Genomic DNA, 15,889 nt, shown 5'->3' with positions numbered 1-15,889 from the left:
ACGAAGAAACAGAAAAAAAAAATTTTTTTAACAAAAAACTAAAAAAAAAAAAACAGAATTTTTTTTTAATTTTTTTATTTTTTAATTTCTTTATGTTGAAATGACCATTTTAGCCCTCAAAAGTCAAACTTAACATCCAATTTGGACGGAATAGTAAAAATTGGACACGGCTGATTGAAATTGGAAAGTTTAGGGGGTAAAAATTCAAAATTGAAAGTACAGGGGGTGAAATGATGACACCCCCAAACTTCAGGGGGGGTAAACTGAAATTAATCCTATAAGTATACATATAAACTAGATGTAAATTGATACCTTGACCGTCTCCAACAGTTGTCAGAATTGCTAGAAAATATGGAAAAATCATATGGATTGTTAGCATCTTTTCATTAGAAAATGATCGTAAAAATATTTATTTTACTGTTTTTTGACAGGATGAAGAACCTTGTAGGCCACAATTACACACAAACACATAGATATGCGATGTATGGTAGTTTAGGTCAATGTGAGGCTGGGGTATGTTGGGATCAAGGGATGCAATCATAGTCAGGCCCGAGAGAGTCCTGATCCCTCTTCCATAATTTTGTAAAAATATTTCACTTTATCAATTGATACCGCTTACAAATTTATAGAACTGCGCCTCGATTATTAATCATTTGGGACCCCCTTCCCCCCCTTTCCATAACCAATAGGCACATCACTATGTAGAAGGAGATTTTTGGTCTTTTGAAATGAAGTCTAATTGGTCTCCCAACAAAATTTAGTAGTAATCAAAATTTTTTTTTTAAAGAAATGTCAACTCATTGCATTGATCAGTGAAATTATATATAACGATTTATTCCTGAGGAGCTGTCAAAAGAGTCACTACCTAAGTATTTCAACATTTTTAAAGATCATGAAGCCCTGCCAAAATCTACCTTAAAACATCCTAGAAAATTAAGCGGCCAAGACATCTCAGGTATTTTTGGCGATAAGTCTCAGAGAACCAATGAATTCATTCCCCATAGGAGAATGAATCCTTACATAAAAAGAAATAAAATAAAAATAAACCAACCAAGCATCTCAATTGCCCCTGAAACCAGTCAGAGGCCAAAAGAATGGGAAACTAGGCCCAGAAGGGTTCAACACCCGAATGGCCATGTCCAACCAAACCCAGGGACACCCAACCCGAGCAAATCGCCGGACTACCTCTAATCGATAACATCGGATAGAGGTGTCATCCATGGGGCAGACATGCATGGACGATTATATAAAATTACAATTTTAAATTTAGTATTCTAATTAAATTCCAAGCAATATATTTTCTCTTGAAAATCTTGTCAAGTATAGAAGACATGCATTTTCATTTTCAACGTAATAAATTTGAATCATAAACCTGGAATGTTAATGATAACAAAATAAAAATGTGATACTCTTTCCTAGTATTTCATACGTTGTTATTGTTATAAAATTGGGAAATGCACATTGATTACTACTAAATTAGTTTTACAGTTCTCCTCGTTCAACAGAGTCCACCAATGAAAATAATGTTAAAAAAATGTAATTTTAAATCCATCTCAGCTAAGGAAAATGGAAACTCCTCAACCATCCTTAGCTGAGATGGATTTGGTAAATGCATTAGAAGTAAAATCTGGCCATATTTTTATGTTTTAATTTTGTAATACAAATTTAGATATGTCATTACCTAAATTTTGGTTATTTCTGTCAAAATAATTTTTATTGAGTGAAAATTCCAAACTAATTTGCAGAAGGTCTCCGAAGCTTTCGAAGCGACCCGGTGGTAGCGGTGAGTTTTATGCTCCCTAGAGCAGGCATACGTGTAGACGACGGCGGCGTGAGCTCGGTAAGGAGGCGGTTTCTCGAGCTACGATGCGGTGATCTTGACCAAGGTGTTCGACACCTCCAATCGAGGCGGGTTTAGGGTGCGGTTGAGGGTTTTCAGTGGATCGTGCTCGAATTTGGAGGCGCTGATCTGATCGTGTTTTTTGAGTCCAGGTCGGGATCCGGAGTTTCTTGTATAAACCAAGGCAATGGTGGAGGATCGCTTCTAGATCAGTGCTGGCGATGACATTGGCACAAGTGGTGACAGAGGGGCGCCAGACCAGCTTGAGCCTGCTTTCAGGTTCGAAAACCCTAGGTTCAATATGGGGCTTCAGTCGGGCCTAAGACAGTGGACTAGTGGGCCAATTAGGGTCTGCTGGGCTGCCCATCTTTTTTTTCTTCATCTTTTGGATTGGGCCTGTTTTGGGCTGTTGTAAGGTGGCTGAGTGTTCTTGTACCTGCTTGTAATAAGTATCCTCACTTTGTTCTGCCTTTGGTTGTAGTTGTTTGTTGGTTGATGAGTGGCGATGTACACCAGGATGGTCTTAGGCGTCAATGCTTGTCAGTTGATCAGTGGCTCTGATTTAGGGTTGGATAGGTGTAGGGGTTTTTACATCTTTTTTTTTTACTTTTTCTTTTTTAATTAATTTGTTTGGTTTTTACTTTTGATAGCCTGCTATATCAGTCTGCTTTGTGCATTGAGGTGTAATGTGAGAAATATTTGGATTCCTCTACCTTGACCGCTAGAGGTCGTTATTTCAACGGAACCTGATTTCGTTCCTTTAAAAAAAAAAAAAAATTATTGAGCGAAAGAGTTCAACTATATTCACTACACTAAAAATTGCATCACACAACGGTGACAAAACGTTGTCTGATTTGAAGACTCACCGTCGTCTATCTCGATGTTGTCTGATGAAAAATCAAACGACGGTGAATTCACCGTTGTATGATATGAAGTCAGTCGACGTATATTCCTTTGCACCGTTGTCCTAGAACTCGACAGATGCAGGACGCACCCATGAGCAGCCCTTGTGCGCAGCAGTTTACACAACAGAATTTACTTTTGTGCCGTTGTGGGTTGAGATTTTCATACAATAATTTTTTAGTTTAGCCATTGTGTGATTAAAAGTAAGACAACTGTGTTCTAGTATTTTCTGTTGTATGAGCTTAAAACTAGACGACGTTACTTATTGAAATCCATTGTGTGATAGCTATGAATGAGTTAAACAAGGCGACGTTACTTATTGAAATCTATTGTGTGATACCTATCAATGCGTTGTGTGAATACCCAGAATTTTTTGGTTCAGACAACGTTGGTTGACATTTTGGAAAATCTGTTGTATGATTGCTGCAAACATCCATTCTCTAAATTGATTTGTGCATTAATTTGGTCCATTTTACCTAATGAACAGTGACTATATCTTTCAAGCAATCCATCATAATCCATAATTTTGTACATAAAACTGCAAAAGGTAGTATTTTCCAAACAAAGTTGTCCAAATTTCAAGCCAACAATAAAAGAAGAAAAGTATTCTAGTACATGCCCATCTACTTGGACATCAAAATCTAGCTGATACACATTGTTCCAAAACATGGCACATATATGATGCATGAAAATGTACCAGCAGAGAAGCACAAAAAAGATGCTTTCCTTCTACAAAAACCTACTTCATGGCCTGCCTACACATAGCTCTTCACGACAAACTTCGCCCACTCATTTCGTATATCATCAATATATGCTTACGTATATTGGCTGTTGTCTTTCCTCTCCCACTGAAAATCAATTTATTATATCAATTTGTTGAATGGTTCATTGACATAACACAAAGTTATAAGAAACTCAGTTTAGTGACTACACTAAAAGCTATTTTGTACCTTGGTAGCAAACAATGATAAGTCCTTATCCTCAATGATATCCCTCATGTATCTCATCACAAAGTACATGCACTCCTTGTTGCTAGGTTGGGGAGGAAAGCCCTAAAAACAGATGATGATTAAACAAGTCAAAACAATTGAATCAAATTCTGTTTTCTCAAGAAACCTAAATACTTGGGTGAAACTTACAGCCAAATTTTTCCATATTGTAGAAATCCGAGCGCCTTTCCTGTTCTTTGCAACATTATACATACCTATTGTACTACACCAAAACAAGAATATGAAGTTGTGAGACATTTCCGGTAGGATGTAACAACCTACTTTAAATAGATTTCATTAATCTTAATATGTATCAGGAATACATGTGACTCACGTTTCCACAATAGACATCCAATCTCCAGTGGGTAAGCTGTTAATAGATAGTATTAAAAATATCCAGCATTTTTACCAAATACACATCTATTGTACACGTGTCCGGAACTATATATCATGCTGCTGATGTAACTTTTCATTCGATTCAATCAATATAGTAGCATTGCCTCTCTATTTCCTCTGCATTTTTCTTCTTCTTCAAGGTTTTCGTCTTCAAGTTTTCATGGTATCAAAAAGCCAGGTTGCGATCGGTGACCTTGGAGAACTTGAAGATCAAGATTCATATTCAAAACTACTAAATCAGTCATATACTCGATTCAATTGAAGTTTGGTGTCGTTTTCAGATAAGTTTTCATCTTGAAGAAAGTTCTATGATTTGAATCTCTGGTTTTGACACTACTATCTTGCATCGAAATTTTGGTTGTGTGTTGTGATACTAATTGAAGAGATTGATCGGTATCGAAACTGGTGTTCTCAATTTCATTCGATTTCTATTGATGTTTTTCCCCAATTTCAAACCCTAATCCCAATTCGTAGATCACTCCAATTTTCTCTGCTTCTGAGATTAAGCTTCAGTTGTTTGATGTTACTTGTTGATGTCAATCATCCATGGAATCAGATAACTATTCAGGCTTATGTTGGATTTGGGTAAAAGAAAATTTGGCAGGAAGTGTAGTTTGCGATGATCAAGGACTGTAGCTTTTGTATTGTATTTATGGAATTTCAACATAAATTTGGAATTTGATTGATAGTTTGACAACTTGGGAGAATGCTTTTGAACTCTTGAAGTTTTGGGGATAATTGAAGCATTTCATTTTCAGTTGATTTTGGCCTCCTATTGAAGAAGACTACTCAGTTGTTAGAATTTCTTGGTTACTGAGTATTTGAAGAATTATGGCTTTGGCTACTGTGAGCATTTGAAGTATTTTTTTTATTCTCCATAATTTGACGCTTTATTTGATTGGATAAGATAATTGAAGACCATTGGTGGCATTTGGGGTTTGTCTGGGTCATTTGTTTTTCAGTGAAGATAATAATGGGAAATCTCTTCTTGTGTGGTTGATGGTTGATGAAGGATGAAGTTTGCTCCCTCTTATTGATTGTGTGCTAATCACTTGAAGTAGAAGCATTGGTATTTTGTTACCTCCTAGTCATGAACAACAACAACCAGCCACTCATCTATATGCTTTCAAGCATTTACAACTTACTGCCCGTGAAGTTGGATAATAGCAATTACCTTACATGGTCATTTCAAATGCACAATATGCCCAAAAGCCTTGGTTTAGAGGCATACATTGATGGTTCATATTCTTGTCCGCCTCAATTCTTGGTGACTGATGGTAGCGTAGATGCTGGAGTTACAAGGGAGTTTCAAGAATGGGAAAAGAATGATAAAGCATTGATGACTCTTATCACTGCCACTTTGTCTAGTGAAGCATTATCATTTGTGGTTGGAAGCCATAATTCATGTGAAGTTTGGAAAAATTTGAGGGTGAGATGTGGTGTCCATTTTAGATCAGCCGCTATGCAGCTCCAAACAAATCTGTACACAATTCAGAAAGGTGATGACAGTATAGACAGGTATTTTCAGCGTATCAAGGACATCACTGATTAATTAGCTTCTGTTGGCATTCATATTCTTGATGAAGAGATTATTATCATTGCTGTCAATGGCCTTCCCTCTGAGTACATGACTATCAAAATCGTGATCAAAGCTCAGATCACAACTATGTCAATGAACAAACTGCGTTCTCTTTTACTTGATGAGGAGTCTGCTATCGATCAATCTACAAAGTCTATGCAGGTTTCTCACTCAACTGCAATTGTTAAAGGGAATGATTATTGTCACAATAACAATGCTGCCATGCCTATACAGGTTCCTTACACAGTTGCAATGGTTCCTATAACTCCATACTTGGCATCTGGTATAACACAGCAACATGGTGGTCTTCTGTCACAAGTCAATACTGAACTTGTCACGCCCCTGATTTTATACACAATAAATCGATATATAACCCCATAATTATATATGCGTGAAATGTTCAGCCATCAATACAAAATACTTAGAAACTTATTCCCTTATAACCCAAGTACATATTGATGCCCTGAACCCACAAATTCTATATTGACTCGCCCCACAGAGTCACACAACACATGAGTTTACGAATTAAATTGTCAACAACAAAATAAAACGTAAATACTCCTCAGAGCTCACTACAAACGGAAGTCTCTATAACGGTAAGGTCACAAAATTGACTTATTACCGTTAAGCTGCAAGCACGCTACCTCAGCATCAGCCACGATCAACCTGACCTGCAGAAATAACCCCTACACCGTTGGAATGGTGTACCGGGTTGCCACACAACAAACCCGGTAAGCTTTTGCAAGCCCGTATGAGTAACTCAAAACAACTCACACCAATTCACGGGATGAAAGCTCGCACAACTCACGCCAAACACGAAGAAAACCTTTCGACTCAAGAATAAGGAAAACATACCATGCTTCCCAAAACAATACATTCTTTCACAAAAGAAACAATAAAGGTCACACCGTGACCAAATCATATAAATTGAAACTCTGACAATTAAATATGATAACCAAGTCCTCTTAGGACATTTAAAAGAAAGAATCCCCGAAACACCCTTTTAAAACACGTACTCAAATCAACACAAGTCACCCTGTGACAAAATCATAATAATTGAAACTCTGACAATTAAATATGATAAACAAGTCCACCCAGGACATTTAAAAGAAAGAATCCCCGAAACTCCCTTTTAAAAACACGCACTCATGAGCATCAGATAGCTCCCCGCTACCCTCCATGATGTACCAACAACAAATCAGTCCAACCTAGACACACAACACAACAACACAGATTCACCACGAAGTCACCAATACATGAATACATATGTATATATATATATATCCCATAATATATATATGTACACACATAGTCAATCACTCAGAAATGCCACCAATACATGAATACATATGTATGTATATATATATATATATATCCCATAATATATATATGCACACACGTAATCATTCACTCAGAAATGCCATTAATATCATCTATAGTTACAGTTAATTCCATAACCCAAAGACAACATGGTAACTAGACTCATAACACAGATAAATCATTGGTCACCATCTGCAACCTATCACCGTCTGTGACTCTTGGTTTTCATACCCCGTCTGGTCTTAGAACCAACCGATGGTCACCATCTGCGACCCATGCTTTTCAGACCCCATCTGGTCTCAAGTCAACGTTAAGTAAGTCACACCTGACCTAAAAACGTTACGACCATCTAGTTCTTGCTTTCCCTATCCCTGCTCACCATTTGGTACAAGGACCAATATATTTAAAATGAGTCACGCTTGACTCCAAAATGTAACCTCAAACTCAATACTTTTCAAACAATAGAAAACATCTTTTCCACAATATTGATTCTATGAAAAGTCTCATTCAACAATAATATGATCCCATCATGCATATTATTCATCACACATCAACCACAAGAATATATATATATTTCACGTAAATATATATATACGTAGTCATTCGCTCAGGAATGCCTACTAATACCAACTATAGTTTGTAGTTAAATAATTAACGCCAAAACGAAAATGGTAATTCTGTTCATTGATGAACCTTGTGAGATTACTCACCTCGAAACTCCCGCTGCGTCTTCAATACAGAACAAGGCAGCCACACCACAAAACAACAGTCCAAGGATACCTCGTCAAGCACCTAATCACATACGGTTTCAACTTAGCAACAATCCACAAACAATTTAAGTCTGAAACCCCCGTTTTGAACTAAAATCCCCAAAGTGACGCCAATCGAGGCGAAACCACATCCGAGACCACCCAATGTCTCCAGAATACTTCTACGAACGATATGCCAAAATCACAAGTCGATCGGAAGCTCGAATCCTCACGGATCGAATCATCGAACTGTCCGAAACCGTAAAAATCACAACATGCTCATACGATCTCCAAAAATTACAAACAATATATCAAAATGCTCGTATGGACGAGTAGATCAAACTCAGAACAGAAACTATCCCTGAGGTGGCCAGAAACCGCGGGAAAACACCACCACAGTGGCGGCACCGCCGCCGGACCAAAGTCGGAATTTGACAAAACTCCCAACACCAAAGTTCTTCATCTCAACCCCAATTTCAACTTTCATAACTACAACAAAGTCCAATTATGAACCAATCGATCGAATTTTACCTTAGAACAAAACAGCTCGATTGAAACCCTAGAATTTCAATTCCAAAATTCGACCTCCACGAGTTGAATCAATGCAAGCCACCTTGTGGGAAGCATCAACGTCCTCCAAGCTCCAAAAGCCCTCAAGAATCACCGGCAAAGGTGGCCGGAATCTCCGACTCCGATCAAGGCGATTTCATCCCCGAAGCGGCCACTTCCAGTCGATGTAACTCCCTCCACCGCTCGAATCTCTCTTCAATCCTTCCACAGACCTCAAGAGGGGATTGAGGCGAGCAAAACCCACTCTTGAATCGAAGCTAACGGTGGCCGGAGGAGCGAGAACGACGCCGGCAAAGTGGAGGCCGCGCGCGGGCTCGAGAGAGGGCTGGGTTTCCGTTGTTGGAAATCTGGCCTTCTTTGCAATTTCCGGAAAATTTCGTCCTTTTATACCAAAATGGAAAGTGTTTCCGAAGCCCATAACTTCTTCATACGAACTCCTATTCTCGAGTTCCGCATGTCCACGAACTCGTATCGACGCGCTCTACAACTTTCGTGAAGAAAGTTTTCGGAGAATCTCAACGTATCAAAAGTCAACCTTGAAACCCCCCCTAATTCCACACTTTACGAATAAAAATTCGTCCAAAACACTTCCGCTCCGTCCACGAGCCACGAAAACGTCCGATACCCACAATTTAAATTCCGGAAAATCCTCGGAAAATAAATACGAATTTCTGGGGCATCACATTCTACCCCCCTTAAAGAAATTTCGTCCCGAAATTTAAACGTACTACTCCAACTAGTACGGATAAATCATCCCCACATCCAATTCTCATTCCTCAACAACCTGTTCTTGTCTCACTGTACAACATATCTAGATCAACAACAGATACAAGTACCCTACCTAGTATCACAACACTAGGAACCTTTACCACACCGCTCGGTGGTAACCCAATCATTTCATGGATCTCATCCTCGTACACTATCCAACAAAGAATCTGTGACTGCAGCACTACACACAGATCACACAAGAGTCCAGAATCCTGTTTTCACAACAGTATCTGCATCATATCATCAATACTGCAAACCTTGCATTACAAGAATTGAAAATGAAACCTTCATTTCAACTCACCTCGAACCTATGCATCACAACTTAATAAGTGTCTACCCAACCTGGGAACACAAAATCAAGCTATGGTCTGGCCCCGCCTGACCCACACACACATCATCACCTGTCATTGTAATTACAATCAAAGTGGTATAGACCCTCTACTACCACAACAATGAAGGATGCATCACATCACATGCCACACTCAAAAGTTTAACTATAGACAACAGACAAAACTCAACACAACACAACACATGGAAAGAAGTACACAACTATCACACATTATTCTAGCACACAAGCAGAATTAGATAAGGTACTTTCTTATCCTCACACATATCAGCTTGAGGAAACCATGCAACCATTATTCCATCTAGCACTCCATAACCTTTCCATGTAAAGGAAAACATAAATCACCGCTGTGACAATGTTCTATTTGCTAACTTAACCATCAAGAAGCAAATCAAGTCTCATCTAGACAATCAAGGAAGAATACTTTCGGAATTCTCCTATAATATCATACTTATGAGTCTCCAGCAACCTCGACTGTTACTCCCATAAACTAGCATGGCAGACAGACAAGAACTCTGACTGACATTGTAACCACTCGTCCGACCAAGGACGTGATTTCCGATAACATGCCTTTGTCACCATTTGTGACCATCTGTGATTCAATCTCGATCACAATCTGAGATCAGTCACCGTCTGTGACTCAACATATCACCATCTCTGATCGGTCACCATCTGTGACTCAACATCGATCACCATCTGTGATCCGTCACCATCTGTGACTCAACATCGATCACCATCTGTGATTAGTCACCAACTGTGACTCAATATCGATCACCATCTGTGATCAGTCACCATCTGTGACTCAATATCAATCACCATCTGTGATCAGTCACCATCTGTGACTCAATATATCACCACCTGTGATCAGCCACCATCTGTGACCTCAATATATCACCATCTGTGATCAGTCACCATCTGTGACGCAATATCGATCACCATCTGTGATCAGTCACCATTTGTGACTCAATATATCACCATCTGTGATCAGTCACCATCTGTGACGCAATATCGATCACCATCTGTGATCAGTCACCATCTGTGACTCAATATCAATCACCATCTGTGATCAGTCACCATCTGTGACTCAATATATCACCATCTGTGATCAGTCACCATCTGTCACGCAATATCGATCACCATCTGTGATCAGTCACCATCTGTGACGCAATATCGATCACCATCTGTGATCAGTCACCATCTGTGACTCAATATATCACCATCTGTGGTCAGTCACCATCTGTGATGCAATATCGATCACCATCCGTGATCAGTCACCATCTGTGACGCAATATCGATCACCATCTGTGATCAGTCACCATCTGTGACGTAATATCGATCACCAACTGTGATCAGTCACCATCTGTGACTCAATATCGATCACCATCTGTGATCAGTCACCATCTGTGACTCAATATATCACCATCTGTGATCAGTTACCATCTGTCACGCAATATCGATCACCATCTGTGATCAGTCACCATCTGTGACGCAATATCGATCACCATCTGTGATCAGTCACCATCTGTGACTCAATATATCACCATCTGTGATCAGTCACCATCTGTGATGCAATATCGATCACCATCTGTGACGCAATATCGATCACCATCTGTGATCAGTCACCATCTGTGACGTAATATCGATCACCAACTGTGATCAGTCACCATCTGTGACTCAATATCGATCACCATCTGTGATCAGTCACCATCTGTGACTCAATATATCACCATCTGTGATCAGTCACCATCTGTCACGCAATATCGATCACCATCTGTGATCAGTCACCATCTGTGACGCAATATCGATCACCATCTGTGATCAGTCACCATCTGTGACTCAATATATCACCATCTGTGATCAGTCACCATCTGTGATGCAATATCGATCACCATCCGTGATCAGTCACCATCTGTGACGCAATATCGATCACCATCTGTGATCAGTCACCATCTGTGACGTAATATCGATCACCAACTGTGATCAGTCACCATCTGTGACTCAATATCGATCACCATCTGTGATCAGTCACCATCTGTGACTCAATATATCACCATCTGTGATCAGTCACCATCTGTGACTCAATATCGATCACCATCTGTGACTCAATATATCACCATCTGTGATCAGTCACCATCTGTGACGCAATATCGATCACCATCTGTGATCAGTCACCATCTATGACTCAATATCGATCACCATCTGTAATCAGTCACCATCTGTGACTCAATATATCACCATCTGTGATCAGTCACCATCTGTGATCAGTCACCATCTGTGACTCAATATATCACCATCTGTGATCTGTCACCATCTATGACACAATATCGATCACCATCTGTGATCAGTCACCTCAACCTAGACACGATATACACATAGCTCACACCTACGGCCATCAATTCCATAATCTTCCATTATCGTGCCTACATAAGTCAACTGGTGACTACAGCCTCATGTTTAGATTCTCAACTAGCGTTCCATTACACAAATTCAATCAAACAAGACTTCCTCAAGAATTGTTTGATGCCATTCTAACGCCCTACTGCGAATCCCAAACCACGCTCATTTCCTCCCCACTAGGAGCCTTTGTCATCAACATGACATCAAAGGTGAAAACAATGAATCACCTTTCCATCCTCACACAGAGCACAATCGTCACCACTATGGTCTTCAAGATAAATCAAGCCAACAATCAATCAAATCAAGAAGAAAACAAGGCATTCACAATTTAAAGCAAACAAAACAATTCATAGTAACCCCTGCATATAATTTGATTCAGGAGGTCACATTAAGTCAAACAACATGACTTCAACAATCTAACAACTAAACTAGTATGAAAGGATACAGTTTTCCCCGAAAACAATCCTTATCACCCCACCAGAGTTCAATCCAGAGGTTCCCATTCCTCAATGACTGCAACTCAAAGAACCAACACCTAGGTTCACAACTTCACCAACAGAGCAAACCAATGCTCTAACAATTCTATACTCTAACTCACAACTAGCACTCCTACATACCCAGTGATTATATCAATACTGAAGAGCATCAAATGGGGATCCGCTGCAGACGGGCCATCACTCGTGTAGTACTGATTATCACCAAATATGTACCTTACGTTCTGATACCAAACTGTCACGCCCCTAATTTTATACACAATAAATCGATATATAACCCCATAATTATATATGCGTGAAATGTTCAGCCATCAATACATGAATACATATGTATATATATATATCCCATAATATATATATATATATATGCACACACGTAATCATTCACTCAGAAATGCCATTAATATCATCTATAGTCACAGTTAATTCCATAACCCAAAGACAACATGGTAACTAGACTCATAACACAGATAAATCATTGGTCACCATCTGCAACCTATCACCGTCTGTGACTCTTGGTTTTCATACCCCGTCTGGTCTTAGAACCAACCGATGGTCACCATCTGCGGCCAATGCTTTGCAGACCCCATTTGGTCTCAAGTCAACGTTAAGTAAGTCACACCTAACCTAAAAACGTTACGACCATCTAGTTCCAGCTTTCCCTATCCCTGCTCACCATCTGTGACCCTTGGTACAAGGACCAATACATTTAAAATGAGTCACACTTGACTCCAAAATGTAACCTTAAACTCAATACTTTTCAAACAATAGAAAACATCTTTTCCACAATATTGGTTCTATGAAAAGTCTCATTCAACAATAATATGAACCCATCATGCATATTATTCATCACACATCAACCACAAGAATATATATATATTTCACGTAAATATATATATATATAAGTAGTCATTCGCTCAGGAATGCCTACTAATACCAACTATAGTTTGCAGTTAAATAATTAACGCCAAAACGATAATGGTAATTCTGTTCATTGATGAACCTTGTGAGATTACTTACCTCAAAACTCCTGCCGCTTCTTCAATACAGAACAAGGCAGTCACACCACAAAACAACCGTCCAAGGATACCTCGTCAAGCACCTAATCACATACGGTTTCAACTTAGCAACAATCCACAAACAATTTAAGTCTGAAACCCCCGTTTTGAACTAAAATCCCCAAAGTGACGCCAATTGAGGCGAAACCACATCCGAGACCACCCAATGTCTCCAGAATACTTCTACGAACGATATGCCAAAATCACAAGTCGATCGGAAGCTCGAATCCTCACGGATCGAATCATCGAACTGTCCGAAACCGTAAAAATCACAACATGCTCATACGATCTCCAAAAATTACAAACAATATATCAAAATGCTAGTATGGACGAGTAGATCAAACTCAGAACAGAAACTATCCCTGAGGTGGCCGGAAACCGCCGGAAAACACCACCACAGTGGCGGCACCGCCGCCGGACCAAAGTCGGAATTTGACAAAACTCCCAACACCAAAGTTCTTCATCTCAACCCCAATTTCAACTTTCATAACTACAACAAAGTCCAATTATGAACCAATCGATCGAATTTTACCTTAGAACAAAACAGCTCGATTGAAACCCTAGAATTTCAATTCCAAAATTCGACCTCCACGAGTTGAATCAATGCAAGCCACCTTGTGGGAAGCATCAACGTCCTCCAAGCTCCAAAAGCCCTCAAGAATCACCGGCAAAGGTGGCCGGAATCTCCGACTCCGATCAAGGTGATTTCATCCCCGAAGCGGCCACTTCCAGTCGATGTAACTCCCTCCACCGCTCGAATCTCTCTTCAATCCTTCCACAGACCTCAAGAGGGGATTGAGGCGAGCAAAACCCACTCTTGAATCGAAGCTAACGGTGGCCGGAGGAGCGAGAACGACGCTGGCAAAGTGGAGGCCGCGCGCGGGCTCGAGAGAGGGCTGGGTTTCCGTTGTTGGAAATCTGGCCTTCTTTGCAATTTCCGGAAAATTTCGTCCTTTTATACCAAAATGGAAAGTTTTTCCGAAGCCCATAACTTCTTCATACGAACTCTGATTCTCGCGTTCCGCATGTCCACTAACTCGTATCGACGCGCTCTACAACTTTCGTGAAGGAAGTTTTCGGAGAATCTCAACGTATCAAAAGTCAACCTTGAAACCCCCCCTAATTCCACACTTTACGAATAAAAATTCGTCCAAAACACTTCCGCTCCGTCCACGAGCCACGAAAACGTCCGATACCCACAATTTAAATTCTGAAAATCCTCGGAAAATAAATACGAATTTTTGGGGCATCACAGAACTTGTCAACTCTAATGGTGAAGTGCAGTACAGTAAGTGGTTCTCTCAACCTAACAATGGCTTTCATTCTGACCTTACTAATGGTTTACCTCAGAGGGGTGGACATAGAGATAAGTTCAATTTAGGTGATGCCTGGTACTATTATAGAAGTTCTCCAGGTTTTGGTACCTATGGTAACGTTGCTGTTTCTGCTCCATATCAGTATTATCATAACTACACATATAGGAAATCGAACACTGGTTTTGTGAAATATAGAGGATTTAGTAATCGGCGTGGAAACTTACACAATTTTGTGATTGATGGTGGTTTTCAATGCAACAACAATACTTGTGACAATTCAATAACAGATTCACTCAAAGTGTTTCCTCTTCATGTGAAGTTTGCCAAATATGCTCACAACTTGGACATTTTGCTAAAAATTGTCTCCAGAGGTCTGCTCCTAGGCAAGTTGTTGCAATTGGCTTTGCTTTACAATGTCAGATTTGCTTTAAGAGGGGACACAGTGCAGCAGAATGTTTCCATAGGCATCACTATGTTTTTCAACCACAAATTTCTGCAAAACATTAATTTATGGCTACTTCTTTCTCCTCTCAACCCAAGTCAGTGACCATTGCAGCTCAACCAAGTCTTTCTACATCCATGTCACTCATTCCTCCTGGTTGAGGCATCTAGTCTGATATCCTCACCAAAGGTCCTGTGTTCTTCGCATCATACTTCTTTTCAGCAGCTTGATGCTCCAAATCTCCCATCAAGCTGAGGAGGAGTGTTAATAGATAGTATTAAAAATATTCAGCATTTTTACCAAATACACATCTATTGTACACGTGTTCGGAACTATATATCATGCTGTTGATGTAACTTTTCATTCGATTCAATCAATACAGTAGCATTACCTCTCTATTTCCTCTGCATTTTTCTTCTTCTTCAAGGTTTTCTTCTTCAAGTTTTCATAAGCATCTTTTTAGTGGATCCATAAAATAGGCAGTACCTTCGTCCGGATGAATAATTGTCAACATCCAATGATCACTACATGCATGCATACAAAATGATCATCCTTAAAAGAATTAAAATTATATATGGTCAACAAGACTGAAATTAATTGCTAACATAATATATAAAAAAAGAAAACCAATTGGATTTACCCTGAATTAAACGGCAACATGAACATCTGCCCTGGTTTAGCAGTTACAAGTCTATCTTTGATATGTTGGGCCCTGGCAATTC

General features: G+C 39.5%; 1 long non-coding RNA gene across 1 annotated transcript; it reads right to left on the bottom strand.

The window, feature by feature from the left end:
* Nucleotides 1-3,305: 3,305 nt before the first annotated feature.
* On the bottom strand, nt 3,306-3,915 carry LOC121051591. Its single transcript, XR_005806172.1, has 3 exons — nt 3,883-3,915; nt 3,694-3,795; nt 3,306-3,591 (listed from the first exon to the last, which is right to left on the bottom strand). It is a non-coding gene; the product is annotated as an uncharacterized LOC121051591 (long non-coding RNA).
* Between the last annotated feature and the right edge of the window lie 11,974 nt (nt 3,916-15,889).

The sequence above is a fragment of the Rosa chinensis genome, chromosome 2, assembly GCF_002994745.2.
Source record: "Rosa chinensis cultivar Old Blush chromosome 2, RchiOBHm-V2, whole genome shotgun sequence".
NCBI classification, from domain to species: domain Eukaryota; kingdom Viridiplantae; phylum Streptophyta; class Magnoliopsida; order Rosales; family Rosaceae; genus Rosa; species Rosa chinensis.
The sequence above is the reverse complement of the archived record's forward strand: the minus strand, read 5'-3'. Positions and strand labels throughout refer to the sequence as shown.